This window comes from Mobula birostris, chromosome 5, assembly GCF_030028105.1.
Source record: "Mobula birostris isolate sMobBir1 chromosome 5, sMobBir1.hap1, whole genome shotgun sequence".
NCBI classification, from domain to species: Eukaryota; Metazoa; Chordata; class Chondrichthyes; order Myliobatiformes; family Myliobatidae; genus Mobula; species Mobula birostris.
The window spans coordinates 153,808,449-153,827,813 of NC_092374.1; the positions used below are offsets into that span (position 1 = coordinate 153,808,449).

General features: G+C 41.8%; 1 long non-coding RNA gene across 2 annotated transcripts in view; it reads right to left on the minus strand.

Moving 5' to 3' along the window:
• LOC140197993 (uncharacterized) overlaps positions 1–19,365 on the minus strand; it is a 78,718-nt gene that overhangs the window by 13,731 nt on the left and 45,622 nt on the right. The gene's annotated exons all lie outside the window — the stretch shown is intronic.

A 19,365-nucleotide genomic window follows, 5' to 3' on the forward strand; every position in this document is an offset into this window, starting at 1 on the left:
TTGCCCTTTTGTGCTAGTCATTTCAGCCCTGGGAAAAAGCCTCTGACTATCCACACGATCAATGCCTCTCATCGTCTTATATACCTCTATCTGGTCACCTCTTATCCTCCTTCGCTCCAAGGAGAAAAGGTCAAGTTCACTCAACCTATTCTCACAAGGCATGCTCCCCAATCCAGGCAACATCCTTGTAAATCTCCTCTGCACCCTTTCTATGGTTTCCACATCCTTTCTGTAATGAGGCAACCAGAACTGAGCACAGTATTCCAAGTGGGGTCTGACCAGGATCCTATATAGCTGTAACATTACCTCTCGGCTCCTAAACTCAGTCCCACGATTGATGAAGGCCAATGCACTGTACGCCTTCTTAACCACAGAGTCAACCTGCACAGCAGCTCTGAGTGTCCTACGGACTCAGACCCCAAGATCCCACTGATCCTCCTGCTGCCATGAGTCTTACCATTAATACTATATTCTGCCATTATATTTGATCTACCAAAATGAACCACCTCACACTTACCTGGGTTGAACTCCATCTACCAGTTCTCAGCCCAGTTTTTCATCCTATCAATGTCCCGCTGTAACCTCTGACAACCCTCCACACTATCCACAACACTCCCAACCTTTGTGTTACCAGCAAATTTACTAACCAATTCTGGATCCACGAAGCAACGTCCCCTTGGATCTCATGCCTCCTTACTTTCTCAATAAGCCTTGCATGGGGTACCTTATCAAATGCTTTGCTGAAATCCATATACACTACATCTACTGCTTTACCTTCAATGTGTTTAGTCACATCCTTAAAAAATTCAATCAGGCTCGTAAGATACAACCTGCCCTTGACAAAGCCATGCTGACTATTCCTAATCATATTATACCTCTCCAAATGTTCATAAGTCCTGCCTTTCAGGATCATCTCCATCAACTTACGAACCACTGAAGTAAGACTAAATGGTCTATAATTTCCTGGGTTATCTCTACTCCCTTTTTTGAATAACAGAACGACATCCACAACCTTCCAATCCTCCTGAATCTCTCCCATCCCCATTGATGATGCAAAGATCATCGCCAGAGGCTCAGCAATCTCCTCCCTCGCCTCCCACAGTAGCCTGAGGTACATCTCGTCTGGTCCCAGTGGCTTATCTAACTTAATGCTTTCCAAAGGTTCCAGCACATCCTCTTCCTTAATATCTACATGCTCAAGCTTTTCAGTCCACTGCAAGCCATCCCTACAATTGCCAAGATCCTTTTCTGTAATGAATACTGAAGCAAAGTATTCATTAAGTACCTCTGCTATCTCCTCTGGTTCTAAACACACTTTTCCACTGTCACACTTGATTCATCCTATTCTCTCATGTCTTATCCTCTTACTCTTCACATACTTGTAGAATGCCTTTGGGTTCTCCTTAATCCTGTCTGCCAAGGCCTTCTCATGGCCCCTCCTGGCTCTACTAATTTCATTTTTAAGCTCCTTCCCGCTAGCTTTATAATCTTCTAGATCTCCATCATTACCTAGTTTTTTGAACCTTTCATAAGCTCTTCATTTCTTCTTGACTGGATTTACAACAGCCTTTGTACACCACGGTTCCTGTACCCTACTATACTTTTCCTGTCTCTTTGGAAAATACCTATGCAGAACTCCATGCAAATATCCCCTGAACATTTGCCACATCTCTTCCATACATTTCCCTGAGAACATCTGTTTCTAATTTAGAACAGCACAGTACAGGCCCTTCGGCCCACAATGTTGTGCCGACCCTTAAACCCTATCTGCAATATAGCCCCCCACCTTAAATTCCTCCATATACCTGTCTAGCAGTCTCTTAAATTTCACTAGTGTATCTGCCTCCACCACTGACTCATGCAGTGCATTCCACGCACCAACCACTCTCTGAGTAAAAACCCTTCCTCTAATATCCCCCTTGAACTTCCCACCCCTTACATTAAAGCCATGTCCTCTTGTACTGAGCAGTGGTGCCCTGGGGAAGAGGCGCTGGCTGTCCACTCTATCTATTCCTCTTATTATCTTGTATACCTCTATCATGTCTCCTCTCATCCTCCTTCTCTCCAAAGAGTAAAGCCCTAGTTCCCTTAGGCTATGTCCACACTACGCCAGATAATTTTGAAAACGCCAGTTTCAAGTAAAAACGACAGGCATACACACTAAGCATTTTTCAAAATATCTGTCCATATTAACACGGATATTTGGTCGAATCTCCTCTACTGGGCTCGCGCAGGACACACAGAAAACAAGCAGAGAGGAAACGGTATACTTGGTGCGCATTTGTCCAGTTACAGACTAGAAAAATTTAAAAGGAATTGCTCTTGGCTCTCGCGCAGGAGGACTTAAAACTAAAAAAAAAACAAATACTGGAGCGTATGGAGGCAACCGACAGGGAGATCACGGACAGTATGACCTGGCTGACGACGAACTTTGAAAAACTGACTAACTCTGTTGCATTAATAAAGCACCTTGTTAAATGTATAAACATGTCTGCATCAGTGTTATCTTGTATTTCCATACAATGTTACATTAGGCTGTTACACATCTATTGTCAGAGAAGTATGTGCATAAGTAGGTAAACCACCTTCATACAAGCAAGCACAGAAAACAGGGCAAAGTGAGTATACTTATTTATTCAGTAAACTATGGGTCAAAATATTTGGTGAGTACATTTCTAACTCTTCTGGCTTCAGTCTCGTTGCCGTTTGCTCTGAAATTGTTAGATTCTGCGAAGTGCAGAATCAAGTATCGCTGTGATGATTGTGCGCTCTAGTATCAATTGTTTGGCGACAATAAGGTAGTAATAATAATAATAAGAAGAATAATAATAAGAGGAAGAAGAAAAGAATGAAATGCCATGCTGCCGCCATCTGTTCCGGCACGTCATGACAGCGGTTTTAAAAAGCTCCGGTTACCCCGTACACACTGCAATGGATATTAGGCGTTTTCAGATTTATTCACTCTGGAGACTGTTTCTGAAAATCTCCATTTTCGGGGGATGAAAACCCCATTTTAGTGCGGACAGAGGGTCAAAACGAAGAGAAAAAGCTTCGTTTTCAAAATTACCCGGTATAGTGTGGACGTAGCCTTAATCTCTGATCATAATGCATACTCTCTAAACCAGGCAGCATCCTGGTAAATCTCCTCTGTACCCTTTCCAATGCTTCCACATCCTCCCTATAGTGAGCTGACCAGGTTTTATGCTTCTAAGTTCCTGCCTGATATTTCTCCTTACTCCAATTAAATGCATTCCTAACTTGTCTGTTCCTATCCCTCTCCAAAGCTATGGTAAAGGAGATAGAATTGTGATCACTATCTCCAAAATGCTCTCTCTTTGAGAAATCTGACACCTGACCAGGTTCATTTCCCAATACCAAATCAAGTACAGCCTCTCCTCTTGCAGGCTTATCTACATATTGTGTCAAGAAACCTTCCTGAACACACTGAACAAACTCCACCCCATCTAAACCCCTTGCTCTAGGGTCATGTCAATTGATATTTGGGAAAGTAAATCTCCCACCACAACAACCCTGTTATTATTACACCTTTATAGAATCAGTCTCCCTATCTGCTCCTCGATGTCCTTGTTACTATTGGGTGGTCTATAAAAAACACCCAGTAGAGTTATTGACTCCTTCCTTTTCCGAACTTCCACTGACAAAGACTTAGTAGACAATCCCTCCATGACTTTGTTCTTTTCTGCAGCCGTGACACTTTCTCTGAACAACAGTGCCATGCCTCCACCTCTATGACCTCCCTCCCTGTCCTTTCTGAAACATCTAAAGCTTGGCACTCGAAGTAACCATTCCTGCCCCTGAGCCATCCAAGTCTCTGTAATGACCACAACATCATAGCTCCAAGAACTGATCTACACTCTAAGCTCATCCGCTTTGTTCATAATACTCCTTGCATTAAAATAGACACATCTCAAACCATCAGTCTGATCGCATCCCTTCTCTTTCATCTGCCTATCCTCCGTCTCACACTGTCTCCAAGCTTTTTCCATTTTTTGAGCCAACAGCCCCTTCCTCCATCTCTTCAGTTCGGTTCCCATCCCCCAGCAATTCTAGTTTAAACTTTCCCCAATAGCCTTTGCAAACCTCCTTTTCGGCATATTGGTGCCCTGGGATTCAAGTGCAACCTGTCCTTTTTGTACAGGTCATACCTGCCCCAAATGAGGTCCCAATAATCCAGAAATCTGAATCCCTACCCCCTGCTCCAATCCTTAGCCATGCATTTATCCTCCACTCATTCTATTCCTATACTCACTGTCACGTGGCACAGGCAGTAATCCTGAGATTACTAGTTTGTTCAACCAATTCTTATCCCAATAATGCATTCCAGACATTACCTACCTCACTGGGTGAAAAAATTCTCCCATTTACAGTATTACTTTTGATACTTTTGCCAACTACCTTTATTCTGGGCCCCATGGTTCTTGATCTCTTCCAATCAGAACCATTTGTACTTTTGTGCTTTTCGCCTAGTCTACCATTTCTAATTTGTTTTCCTCCACCAGATCTGCTTGTAGCTTCCTCAGTTCCAAGGAGACCAAATCCAGTTTCTTCTGCTTGTTCAGAGAACTAAAATGTCTGACCCTTGGAATAAGGAGTTTGTACATTCTCCCTGAGACCGCATGGGTTTCCTCTGGGTGCTTGGATTTCCTCCCACAGTCCAAAGATGTACCAGTTGACAGGTCAATTGTCCCATGATTAGGCTAGGATTAAATCAGCATTTGTTGGACAGCATGGCTCAAAGGGCTGGAAGGACCTGTCCTGCACTGTATCTCAATAAATAAAAACTAAATAAATATGAGAGTTATACAACATAGAAACAGGCTGTCCGACCCAACTGATCCGTGCCAACCAAGCATCTTATTCCATTTGCTCTTGTTTTACCCATATTGTTCTAATCTTTAAATACAGTGAGCGGTCAACAGAAGAGGTAGAGGTGGGTGAAGTTACAAGTCTTATAAGACTTGTGTTTTTACCCACCTCTACCTCTTTTGACAGCTCATTTTATTTACCCACCACACTCTGTGTGTAAAAGTTGCCCTTCAGGTCCTATCCAAATCGTCCCCTTCTCTCCTTAAACCTATGCCCTATTTTGCATTCCTTCCTAAAGTGTTGTGCACAGAACTGGACACAATATTCTAAATTCAGCCAAACAAGTATTTTATAATAGTACACCTCAAATTCCATGCTCTGGTATTCAGTTCTTTGTATAAAGTCCATGATCCTATGTGCTTTAACCACTTTCTCAACTGGTCTGCTTACATTCAGTTCAATCAGTTCAGATTGGCAACATCTTCTGCACAATTCCATAAACACAAGTGCACCACAAAGCTGTGTGCTTAGCCCCCTGTTCTACTCACTTTATACTTATGACTGTGTGGCCTAGCACAGCTCCAATATCATGTTCAAGTTTGCTGATGACATTACTGTTGTGGAGCAAATCAAAGGAGATGAAGAATCAGCATTGGGGAGGGAGATTGAAATTTTGGCGGTGTGGTGTCATAACAGCAACCTCTCACTCAATGTCAGCAAGATCTGATTATAGACCAGGAGAGGGAAACCAGAGGTCCATGAACCCGTAAGCAAATTTAAATTCCTGGGTGTTACAATTTCAAAGTACTTGTCCTGGACCTGGCACTTAAATGTAATTGTGAAGAAAACAGTGCCATTACTTCCTTAGGAGTCTATAGAGACTCAGCATATAAAACTTTGATAAACTTCTATAGATGTGAAATGGAGAGTATATTGCCTCTTTGGTATAGAAACACCACTACATTTGAATAGAAAATCCTTAAAATGATAATGGAATCGGCCCAGTACATCATAGGTAGAACCCTCCCAACCACTGAGCACATCTATATGAAATGCTTTCATGGGAAAGCTGCATCCATCATCAGAGATCCCAACACCCAAGTCATACATTCTTCTCCCTGCTGCCATCAGGTAGAAGGTACTCACACCACCAGATTCAAGAACAGTTGTTACCTCTCAGCCATCAGGATCTTGAATAAAAGGAGATAACCACACTCACTTGCCCCATCTTTGAAATGTTCCCACAGCCAATGATCTCACTTTACAGACCCTTTATCTCACTATCTCATGTTCTTATTATTTATTGCTATTTATTTATATTTTCATTTGAACAATTTGTTATCTTCTGTACTTTGGCTGATCTTTCATAGATCCTATTATAGTGACTATTACATAGAGTGGCAGAGTATACCCACATGAAAATGAATCTCAGGGTTGTATATGGTGGCATGTATGTACACTGATATAAAAAAATTACTTTGTCTTTGACTTCAACTTTCAATGAACTAAGTACATAGTTGCATAGATCTCTTTGCTGTGCAATTTTTACAGCCATGCCTTCAGTTTGTACTGCTTCTTGTCTTTATTTGGATCAGGAAGTATCATTTTATATTTCTCAGCAGTAAATTACGTGTCACCCGCCAGGCCATTTGAGCAGCTTGTCTGAACCTATTTGAAGTCTATTACTATAGCACTTACAGGTCAGTACATCCCCAAGTGTATTGTCATCTGCAGATTTGGAAATTTGGCCAGGTACGCCCAAATCCATGTTAGTACTTGAAGCAACCATCCCAGTACCAACCGCCATGGAATTCTAATGTACTCTTCAGTTTGAGAAACAATTGTTTGGCATGGCCAGTTCTCTGCAATATTTCTCACTCCATAGTCTTCATTGTTCATAACAACCCCATTAAGTAAAACTTCCAGGAAGTGTCATTCACACTGTAACAACAGTATTTTCCTCAATGACCCTCTCTCTAACTGTCAAAAACATGAACAAATTAATTAAACACAGTTTGCTTTCAACTAATTTATGCAGTTGGATTTGAATGGAATGGCTGCCACAAGGATCTTTCAAGATTCCTGGAAAATAATTAAAATGCATTTACGAATATAAGTGGAAATAACAGTCCAGGTTGTGCACAACATATGTGATACTCTTGAATAAAGTCAAATGGAACAGATTGGCTGGTAACTTTGCAGAATAAAGTAAGACTCAAATTCCTTGAAATTTACTTCTCTTGTTGACGTTTTATCCTAAACGGATAAAGTGAACTAAGTACTACTTGATACCATTGCATCTATTTTTGTCCTTTAAAATAATTTAATAGGACTTCTGACAGAAAACATGGTAGGTTTCATGATGAAATATATGCTTTACCTGTCATGCCTCTGTTCGCTAAAGATGAAGTCCCCATGCGGAGCAGAAAGATCACCCTATTCCAAATTACACAGTGTGAATGAATGTCAGGATCCTTTTCCAGAATGGATGACTCAGTTCTCCAAGATTACTAGTTAAGTGGTTAGAATCCTGCTGGAATCCCTTTCTCTGAAGACAGTATTTGTGAGCTTTTGGAGTCATAGAGAACTTCTTGATCTTCACTTGCAGGCCCTAGCCAGTTCGGATTGGCAAGAACATTTCCTCCACAATCAGAATCAGCACAGGTGCACACAAGGCTGCAAGCTTAGCCCCCTGCTCTACTTACTTTATACTTATGACTGCAGAAAATGAATCTCAGTGTAGTATTTGCCGATGATACAAAGTTAGGTAAAGGAGCAGGTAGTGTTGAGGAAACAGAGAGCCTGCAGAGAGACTTAGATAGTTTAGGGGAATAGGCAAAGAAGTGGCAAATGAATACATTATTGGAAAGTGTATGGTTATGCACTTTGGTGGAAGAAATAAATGAGTAGACTATTATTAAGATGAGGAGAGAATTCAAAATGCAGAGATACAAAGGGACTTGGGAGTTATTGTGCAGGATACCCTAAAATTGAGTCAGTGGTGAAGAAGGCAAATGCAATGTTGGCATTCATTTCTAGAAATATCAAATATAAGAGCAGGAATGTGATGTTGAGGCTCTATAAGACACTCATGAGACTACACTTGGAGTATTGTGTGCAGTTTTGGGCTCCTTATTTTAGAAAGGATACACTGGCATTGGAGAGGGTTCAGAGAAGATTTTCGAGAATGATTCCAGGAATGAAAGGGTTACCATATGAGGAACATCTGGCAGCTCTTGGCCTGGATTCCCTAGAGTCCAGGAAAATGAGGGGGGATCTCATAGAAACATTCTGAATTGTCAGAGCACTGGAGCAGGGATCCAATCACAGACCCAGTACTGTGCACACAGTGATATTAATTGAGTAATAAATCCCAAGGTGCAAACAAAGTCAGCGTCAAAGCTCAGGCAGAGATCAAAACATCTAGAGAAATCCAAAAGCCAGAATCAGGGAAACAGGCAGAGTCAATATTCAGACGGACAGAAAGCAGATGCTGGACAGGCTCAGGAAAATTCACTGGCACAATCTGGCAACAAAGGGGTGAAAACACAGGACTGAAATACACGGAGCAATAAACAGCGAGGCAGATGATAGGTGGAACACAATGAGACAGAAGTGGAAGCAAAACAGGTAATAATGAGAAACAGGTGAGAGGTGGAGCACACAGTAATACAGGGGCCAGAGTAGAACAGGAGCGGGGACAGGAGCACATGGGGCACGAAAACAAACAAAAACACATGACAATACAAAAACACAGAACGACGGCTGGGGGAAAACACACAAAAAGACCAAGTTCAGCTAGAGGTACTGACACGACTGTTAAAAGGCATGAACAGATTAGATATGGCAAAGTTATTTCCCATGGTAGAGAAGTCTAGGACAAGAGGGCACAACTTCAGGATTGAAGGACATCCATTTAGAACAGAGATGTGGAGAAATTATCTTAGTCATACGGTGATAGATCTGTGGAATTTGTTGCCACAAGCAGCTGTGGAGGCCAAGTTATTGGGTGCATTTAAGGTCGAGATAGAAAGATTCTTGATTAGCCAAAACATCAAAGCATATAGGGAGAAGGCAGGGGAGTGGGGATGACTGGAAGAATTGGATGAGCCCATGATTGAATGGCAGAGCAGACTTGATGGGCTGAATGGCCTACTTGTGCCCCTATATCTTATGGTCTTATGGTCTTATTTCACCACATTCTACCCTGAGATTCATTTCATAGAACATTTATGGATATAAATGGGTTCTTTGATCCAGAGAGTTGTGCTGAACTAATTAAGCTAGTAGTTAAACACCTAACTAATCCTTTCTACCTACGCAATGTTGATATCTTTGTATTCTCAGGACATTCATCTGTCTATCTGTGAGCATCCTCCATACCGCCCCTAGTAGTGCAATCTACACAGGCACCCACCACTTTTTGTGTAAAAATACTTGCTCCACACATCTCCTTTGAATAAATGTCCTCCATTACTAGACATTTCTCTTCTGTCAGATCTCACATAGCAGCCTGGTTTTCTGTCAGATGCATACTGACCACAAGTGCACAGGTTTTTCTTTGCTGCTGAGAGAGATGTTGTTATCATGTAACTCAGATCACCTTGTTAATTGTGTTGAAATACAGCAAGCACAGGAGACTGCCGTTGACATAACTGCAGCCAGGGCACTGTTTTACAGTGATGCATGATATGTTTTACAGGCCCATTGGTTGTAGATGTGGAAGGTAATCAAAATCAGGTTTAATGTCCAGTGCTGCAGGTCCTGATAATATACCAGGTCGGGTTCTGAAAGACTGCGCAGCCCAGTTGACGGAGGTGCTGATGAATATATTCAATGTCTTCTGGAACAATCCATTGTCCCCTTGGTTTTCAAGGCAGTAACCATCATTCCTGTACCAAAGAAGGCAACAGTAACCTGCCTAAATGACTATCGTCCGGTGGCATTAATATCAACCATTATGAAAAGCTTTGAGTGGCTGTTCATGGAGCACATTAAAGCCTTTCTCTCATCTACATTGGACTCTTGCTAGTTCACTTATCGCTCAAATCGATCCACTAACAATGCAATAGCCTCTGCCTTCCACCCTGTCCTGTCCCACCTGAAAAATGGGGTCTCAAATGCCTGACTGCTGTTTATAGTATTCAGTTCAGCATTCAACACCAGAAACTGGTGGAGAAACTGTCCTCACTGGGTCTCAATATGAAAACTGGTCACGACCAACATCTCAAAGCACTTCATCACAGTAGATGTGAGTGCAACTGGGTGATAGTCGCTGAGGCAGCTCCCCCTGCTCTTCCCTGCTCTTTGCTACAGGTTACTAGTAAATGAGAATGAAATTTACATTTTTTTTATTTTTAAGAAATGAAAGGACAATTGTCTGAGCACTTAGCAAAGCATTTTGGTTCAATGCACAAAGGTTTCTATTAACTTCCAGCCTCCTGTCACTTTTAACTCTTGGTCCTACGCCCACTCTGACGTCTCTATCTTTAGCCTCCAGTGATGTTCAATATAAGCTCAAAGAACACCAAGTCATCTGCCACCTGCAACCCTCAGGACATATTACTGAATTTAACAATTTTAGATTGCCTCCCTCCCCCTCCATCTCTTTCCACTGTCATACAGCTCAGCACATCACAAAATACAGCTCCCCTCCATGGATTCTCTCCATTCTTCTCACTGTCTCAATGAAGCAGCCAAAATCATCAAAGACCCTACCCACCCTGGACATTTTTCTGTTCTTCCTTCATCCCTTGGGCAGAAGATATAAAAACCTGAAAGCATGTAATGCCAGGCACAAGGGCAGCTTCTATCCCACTAAGACTATTGAATGATCGCCTGCTATAATACAATAGACTCCTGACCTCACAATATACCCCATTATGACCTTACACTTTATTGTCTGCCTGTACTTCACTTCTGTAACTGTAAGAATTGTTATTGTTTTCCCTTGAACTATCTCAATGCACTAACTCTATGGATGACACACACAATACTATGCTGACTATTCTTGACCTTGCCTTAATGATCCAAATGATGGTAGATCTTGTGAATCTAAGAAAGTTTCCAAATTCCCTGCAGTAGTTTCCCTACAACTGAAGTCACACTCACCAACCAGGTTTCCCTGAACTTTATAGGTCTACCTTCCACCTTAATTGGACCATGCAGCCCCAGGAGTTTTGATATGTCCCTTTCAAAAACCTCCCACTTGCCAAGTGTTTCTTTGACTTTAAATAGAGTCACCTGGTTGACCCCAGCCAGATCCTACCTAATATCTTGCTCCAGCTCAGGTTTTAACTTGTTCATGCTTTCCTCACAACTTGCAAAGCCATGTAGTTCTATGCGTTCACTAAATCTGGATCCCTGCAATGTTCCACTGGTGACAGTTCTCAATTCAAAAATGGCCTGTTCATTTCCACTCTCCGTTTTCTGACCCTTGGCCAATCCTCAGCATTATATTATTTACCCCTAAAGATGGGATCTATACTCTGTGGCCATTTTATTAGGTACTCCTGTACACCTGCACATTAATGCAAATATCTAACCAGTCAATCATGTGGAAACAACTCTGCACAGAAGCATGCTGACATGGTCAAGAGGTTCAGTTGTTGTTCACACCAAACATCAGAACGGGGAAGAAATGTGAATTTGGCTGTGAAATGATTGTTGGTACCAGATTGTTGGTTTTGAGTACCTGAGAAACTGTTGATCCCCCAAAACTTTCATGCGCAACAGTCTGGAGTTTACAAGGAATGGTGCATGAAACAAGAAACATCCAGTGAGCAGCAGTTGCATGGGCAAAAACAATTTGTTAATGATGGAGGTCAGAGGGGAAAGGCCAGACTGGTTCAAGCTGACAGGAAGGTGACAGTAACTTGCTACTCAGGTTGTGAGTGCAGTTCCCCTTTAAGGAAATGGAAACAGGGCAGGTGTGCTAGGCCTCAGGTATAATTAAAATGCAAGAGGCCTTAAACTCCATTCCTGACTATCCTACTGGTGAATGTACGATCCCTGAAAAGTGTAATTGAAGACCTCAGAGCAAGACTGCATTATCAGAGAGACATCAGGGACTGTTGTGTACTTTGCTTCACAGAAACATAGCTAACCCCCACCATTTTGGATGCAGTGCTGCAAACTGAGGGCTTCATCATCAACTGGAAAGAAAGGACATCTGAGTCTTTTGAAGGTAAAGGAGGTGAAGTATGTTTATGATGAAATCATCACGGTGCACAAATTTGGTAGCTCTGTCTCAATCCTGCTCTCTTGACTTGGATCATCTAGCGACCAAGTGTCATCCATTTTATCTGTCAAGGGAGTTCTCTGCCATCACCCTGGTAGTGGTGTTCACTCCACTCCTGGCCTACGTCAAGCAGGCACTGGAGGACTGAGCACCGTGATCAGCAGACATGAAGTAGAGCACCCTAATGCCTTCCCTATCATTGCAGGAGATTTCAACCAGGCCAGCTTGAAGAAGTCTCTCAACAACTATGACCAACATATCACCTTGGGGAAACAGGGGAGCCAACACACTTGACCACCATTATACCATCATCAAGAATGCTTACTGTGCCATCCAACACCAATACTTTGGAAGTCTGATCATCTGGGTGCACTTCTACTCCCAACATACAGGCAGAGACTAAAAAACACAGCACCAGTGGAGAGGACCAAGAAGGTATGGTCAAGGGAAGCGGAAGAGCACTTTTGGGACTGCTTTGAGTTAGTGGACTGGACAAGATTTAGGGATTCATCTTCTAATCTACCACAGTTGTCTGTGGCTTCATCAAGATCCGTGTGAATGCCAGTTGCCTTTGAGAACATACTGGAGATACCCAAACCAAAAGCTGTGGATGAAGCAGGAGATTCATTGTCTGCTGAGGGATAGGTGTGTAACATTCAAGACCAGTGATCCAGAAATGTAGAAGAAGTCCTGATACGACCTACAGAAGGCTACCTTAAGAGCAGGAAAACAATTCTGGTTGACGTTAGAGACGAAGTCAGATGCACATCAGCTCTTTTAGAGTTTGCAGGTCATTACTTCCTACAAGGCAAAACCTAACATCATGAATGGCTATGTTATTTCACTCCCAAATGTGCTCAAAGCCTTTTATGTATGTTTTCAAATGAAGAATAACACTTGTGCAAATCCCTGCAGCATCTGGTGACCCTCTGATCTTTGTCTTGGAGGCAGACGTCAGAACATCTTTTGAGAGAGTGAACACTTGCAAGGCATCAAGCCCTGGTGGTGTACCTCACAGGACTCTGAAAACCTGTGCCAACTAACTGGTGGAAATGTTCAAGGACACCTTCAGTGTCTCACTGCTGAACGCCAAGGTTCCCATCTGCTTCAAAAGGGCAACAATCATACCAGTGCTCAAGCAGAGCAGGGTGAGCTGCCTCAATGGCTATTGCCCAGGTGCATTGACATCTACTGTGGTGGAGTGCTTTGAGTGGTTGGTCATGGTCGGAATTAACTCCTGCCTTAGCAAGAACCCAGAACCGCTACAGTTTGCCTATCACCACAATAGTTCTACAGCGGATGCAACCTTCCTGGCTCTCGTTTTGGCCTCTGATCACCTAGTCAATAGTAATACCTGCAGTATGTCAAGCTACTGTTTACTGATTGCTACACAGTATAATCGTATAACAATTACAGCACAGAAACAGGCCATCTCGGCCCTTCTAGTCCGTGCCGAACGCTTACTCTCACCTCGTCCCACCTACCTGAACTCAGTCCATAACCCTCCATTCCTTTTCTGTCCATATACCTATCCAATTTTTTTTTTAAATGACAAAATCGAACCTGCCTCTACCACTTCTACTGGAAACTCGTTTCACACAGCTACCACTCTCTGAGCAAAGAAATTCCCCCTCATGTTACCCCTAAACTTTTGCCCCTTAACTCTCAACTCATGTCCTCTTGTTTGAATCTCCACAGTGTTCAACAATTTAGTACGAATGCACAAGCTCCAACACCTCAGCCTCGGTACCTCCTTCTGTAACTGGATCCTTGACTTCCTCAGCGGGTGATCACAGTCTGTATGGATCAGAAATAACATCTCCTCCTTGCTGACAATTAACACCGTGCACTGCAAGGATGCTTATCCCACTGCTCTTAACTCTTTACACCCATGATGGTATGGCTAGGCACAGATTAAACATCATCAACAAATTTGTCAATGACTCAACTATTCTTGGCAGAATTTCAGATGATCGGCTTATTGAGTGGTTCAAAGTTCAAAGTTCAAAGTAAATTTATTATCAAAGTACATGTATGTCATTTTCTTGCAGGTACTCACAGTAGATCAAAGAAACACTATATAACCAATAAAAAAAACACGCACTACCCATATACAAAAGACAACAAACTGCAAATAATAATAAACAAAAATAATAATAAGACCATAAGACCCCATAGGAGCAGAATTAGGCCATTTGGTCCATCGGGTCTGCCCTGTAATTTCATTATGGCTGATTCCTTTTCCTCTCAACTCCATTCTTCCGCCTTCTTCCTGTAACCTTTCATGCCCTGACTCAACAAGAACTTTTCAATCTCCACCTTAAATACACCCAATGACCTGGCCTCCATAGCAACCTGTGGCAATGAATTCCACATATTCACCACCCGCTAGCTAAAGAAATTCCTGCTCATCTGCAGCCTAAATGAACATCCTTCTATTCTGAGGCTGTTCCTTCTAGACCTAGACTCCCCTACTATAGGAAACATCCTCTCCACATCCAGGCCTTTCAACATTTAATATGTTTCAATGAGATCTCCCTCATTCTTCCAAATTCCAGAGAATATATGCCCAGAACCATTAAATGCTCCTCATATGATACCCCTTCATTCCAACAGTCAATCCTTTGAACCCTTTCCAATATCAGTGCATTGTTTCTTAGATAAGGGACCAGGAACTGCTCTCTATACTCCATGTGAGGCCTCACCAGTGCCTTATAAAGGCTCAGCATTACATCCTTGTTTTTATATTCTAGTCATCTCAAAGTTAATGCTAACATTGCACTTGACTTTCTCACTACCAACTCAGCCTGCAAGTTAACCTTTAGGGATCCTGCACGATGACCTTCAAGTCTCTTTGCACCTCAGATTTTTGAATTTTCTCTTTGTCTGGAAAATATTTTTATTTATTTGAAAGATACTGTAATCTATACTTTTATTCCTTCTATGAAAGACCATACACTTCCTGACAGTATATTCCATCTGCCACGTCCTTCTACAGCTTCTTGGCTTCCTCAAAACTACTTGTCCCTCTACCTATCCTCATGTTACCTGCTGACATGGCCACGAAAGCACCAATTCCATCATCCGAATCATTGACATATAATGTAAAAAGAAGTGACTCCAATACCACTCTGCAGCCAATCAGAAAAGGGCCCATTTATTCTCATTATTTGCCCCCTTGCCAATCAGCCAATGCTCTACCGATGCTAATATATTTCCTGTAATATTGTGTGCTTTGTCTTGATAAGCAGCCTCATGTGCAGCACTTTGTCAAAGGCCTACTTAAAGTCCAATACACAGCATCCACCTTATTATTTCCTCAAAGAGTTCCAACTGATTGTGTCAGGCAAGAGTTTCTCTTATGGAAACCATGCTGACTTTAGCCTATTTTATCTTGTGCCTCCAGCAACACCGAAACCTCATCCTTAACAATTACTCCAACATCTTCACAACCACTGAGGTCAGGCTAATTGGCCTATAATTTCCTTTCTTCTAGCTCCCTCCCTTCTTGAAGAGGGGAGTGACATTTGCAAGTTTCCAGTCCTCTAGAAGCATGCTAGAATCTAATGATTCTCAAAAGATCATTACTAATGCCTCCACAATCACTTCAGTGACCTCTTTCGGAACCCTGGAGTATATTCCATCTGGTCCAGATATATTAGCTGCCTTCCCACCTTTCAGCTACCTAAGCACCTTCTCTGTTGAAATAACAACTGTATTCACTTCTGCCCCTGGCCCTCTTGAACTTCCAGCGTACTGCTAGTGTCTTTCACAATGAAGATTGATGCAAAATACTTTTTCAGTACATCCACTATTTCCTTGTCCCTCATTACTAACACTCCAGCATCATTTTCCAGCGGTCTGATATAATAATGATAATAATAATAGTAACGCTGAATTAAAAGAGGAAACTGAAAGACCAGGGAACATAATAGGGTATATACATTGTCCCAATGCAAATATCTACAACTGGTATCTTCCCAAAAGCACTACACAACTGCATTAAACGATTAGGCCTACACAGCAATATTTATGTAAATATCCAGAAAGCCACGATACTAAACACCACTAGAATAGTCCAAAAGTTCCCAGCATTTGAGAAATGAGTGTGCTTGACTATGCCCATAACTCAGGTTTTACCAGTTTGAGCCAAGAAAAAAATAAAAATCTAACAATAATAATAATAACATGTGAGGGTTTTTTTGTCCCCCATCAGGTGCTCCCCAGGTGACAGATCGGGAAAAGCTCTGCAGATATGCAGAGCTAAACTGAATCAAATGCAGGCACATCTGTATCCAGATTTTTTGGTGCCTCTGGTCAGCGTCCGTTCTCCATGTTAGGGGCGGCTGAAACTTAAACCCGGCTGTAGGTATAAAAAGCAATACCCTTTTACTTTAGAAAAGAAGAAACGTCCACAGAATAGAGTAATACAGCCACTGCCTGGGGATTGCCGGGGCATGTTTGGAGCTGGCACAGGATGTGATAGTAAGCAATCCACTAGTGATTCTTGGCTGAATAGATGGGCAGGCACTGGGAAACCTGAAAAAGATACAGCCAGCATTCAAAGTCGCCCACCGGCGCCACAGGGTGTAACCGCTGCAAGTGTTTCTCAGGGGGGCAGTCCACTTATGACAGTGACCTCTCAAGCAGTTAAGAGAAGAAAGGCATGCATGAAATCGTCATTAGAAGTAAACACATTTATAAAACGTTCCTGGTCAAGATGGCGCCTGCGTTCAACACTCCTTCAGGCGACTTCTTCTAGAAAGATCATGAAACCATATATTTCACTTCTTTTACTCGTGCTTTTCATTTTGAATATGATTCTGGAACCATTGGAGCCTGTGATTTGCTGTTTGGAGATCGTTTGGGTGTTCCAGTGCTCTACAGTCCCCAAAAGGATTCTGAGAGGCAAAGGCAGAGTGAGCCACCTTCATGGTGGGCAGGCTGTGGGAGCTGATGTTTGACTCCATTTCGCTGATTAAAGCAATGATGGGGCGAATGAGGAAGTTTGGAGATCGTTTGGATGCTTCAGCACTCTGCAGTCTCCGAGAGGTTTCTGGGAGACAGAGACAGAGGCAGTGTGTGGGAGATTGGAGCACCGAGGCGAGTGCAGAGGGTGAGCGCTGGCTGCCTGCCTTTTGAACACTCTGTGACAGAGAGGGAAGAGCCTGCCACTGTACCGGCAGAGTGTTGTCTAATTTTTCTGCGTTTTGGGTGTGGACATGGGCTATAGACCTTTTTTTCATTCTTATAGTTTTTTTTTATATATTCTGTGTTTTTTGCTGGATCTTTCTTGTTCCTTTTGTGCAGGGAGAAAGATTTGGAGGTCAATGTGCCTGTTCCGTTTTGCTTGTTTTTTTGTGTGGGAGGAGGGTCTTGGGGGTTGATGATAATGCTGTCTTTCTTTTCTTTCTTGGTTTCAGGACTACCTTGAGAAGAAGAATTTCAGAGTTGTATAGGTTGATAATAAATAAATGAACCGTAATGTGTGTATATTATGGAATAACAGAACTTGAGGCTGACATGACAGGACTCAGGGATAAACTTCATCAACCATTTCTAGCAAAATATCCCTTCATGCAAGTAAATGCACAATGAATAGATCAACAAGGAGTGATAATGAAGAATACATTTATCCCTATAGACATGTTAAACCAAATAAATCTTGGTTGCACAAGAGCTCGAAAGAAACCAACTAAAGACCACAACAAGAAAATAATGAAGATGCCACCTCCCGAAGTGCTGATGAGAATAGAATTACTTTAACAACTGCTCCACAACCTGACGTAAATAACAACAACACAGATATAGAGCCATCGCAGAATGCTGATGACAAAGCTAAGCTTACAGACAAAATTATCTTAACATCTAACACCATACTAATAGAACATATGGGCACTGATCCAGCAGAGACCCTACATATCAAAACAAAACACGTCATTAAAATTTGCAAAAAATTGCTAATAACATACTGCACAGCATTAATGACAATGCAGTACAATGCCTCCAAAATAGAGGCGATCATTAATAGAAGCCCAAAACTGAGCAATGAACTGAGAACACTAAAATGGCAGAAGATATTAAGAAACAAATTAAGAGCAGAAATAACCCACCTAATGGAGTATAAAATGGATAACCCAAGCAAGATAATTAAGAGAAAAACTAAGGAAATACTAAGAAACAAGATGTAATCATCCTAACAAAAGCTTTGTAGAACTGATAGATCCACTAAAACAAAGGCTTGGTGCATACAAAGCCAAACTAAGTAGATACTTGAAATGCACCAGATGAAGAAAACAGAGTTCTCAGTTCAGGAACAATGAAGAAGGTTTATACAGGACATCGAAACTAAATTTGACACACCAAAATGTCACCAATCCTAGCACAGAATTACCAACAAACACAGAGGTAATAAACTTTTAGTCTGATATCTGGTCAAACAGGGCAACGTACAATTAAGAAGCAAGCTACATTAGGGAGGAAAAAAGAACATACTCACACAATTGAGGACATGCAAACACTGAAGTTACAATGAATATGCTAAAAACGGTTATAAAAAATACCCACAGCTGGAAAGTACCAGCAATGATAATATTCATCATTACTGGGATAAAGATATACTTGCCTTCATCAGTACTTATTAATACATATCAGCAGTTTTCTTAAAAATGCTGTAACAGCGTCCTGCTTTTTGACAAAAGATGAAACATACTGTATCTCGTACTTAAAGGAGAAATCACAAATGACCCATTAAAATGTTATCCTATTACTTGTTTACAAACTATATATAAAATTGTAGCATAATGCATTTCACAACTAATCACCACTCACCTAGATAACCACAATATACTTACAGAAGAGCAAAACGGATGCAGCACGGGTATGAAAGGATGTAAAGAACAACTGATAATAGATTCTGTAATTCTAAATCAAGCTCAGCGGAAAAGCAGAAATCTTTCATCTTGTTATGTTGATGACTAATAATCATTTGTTCTGTCCCACACTTATAATTAATAGAAGATCTTAATATATATAAACTATATCCAATAAATGTGAAGTTCCTTCAACGTCTGTCATAGCATTGGCGTACTATAACCACCGCGTATCTCTAAATAAATAAATACAAATGCACCCCTCCCACCCTGGATGTTCTCTCTTCTTCCCCTTCCCATTGGGCCGAAGACACAAAAAACGGAGTTTGTGATGCAGTTGGAGAGAGAGGAGTGGGGAAAATTTGAAGCAAACTCGGAGCCCGTCACCTAAACCAAGAGCAAGGTTGGATCCATCGAAGTGCCGAG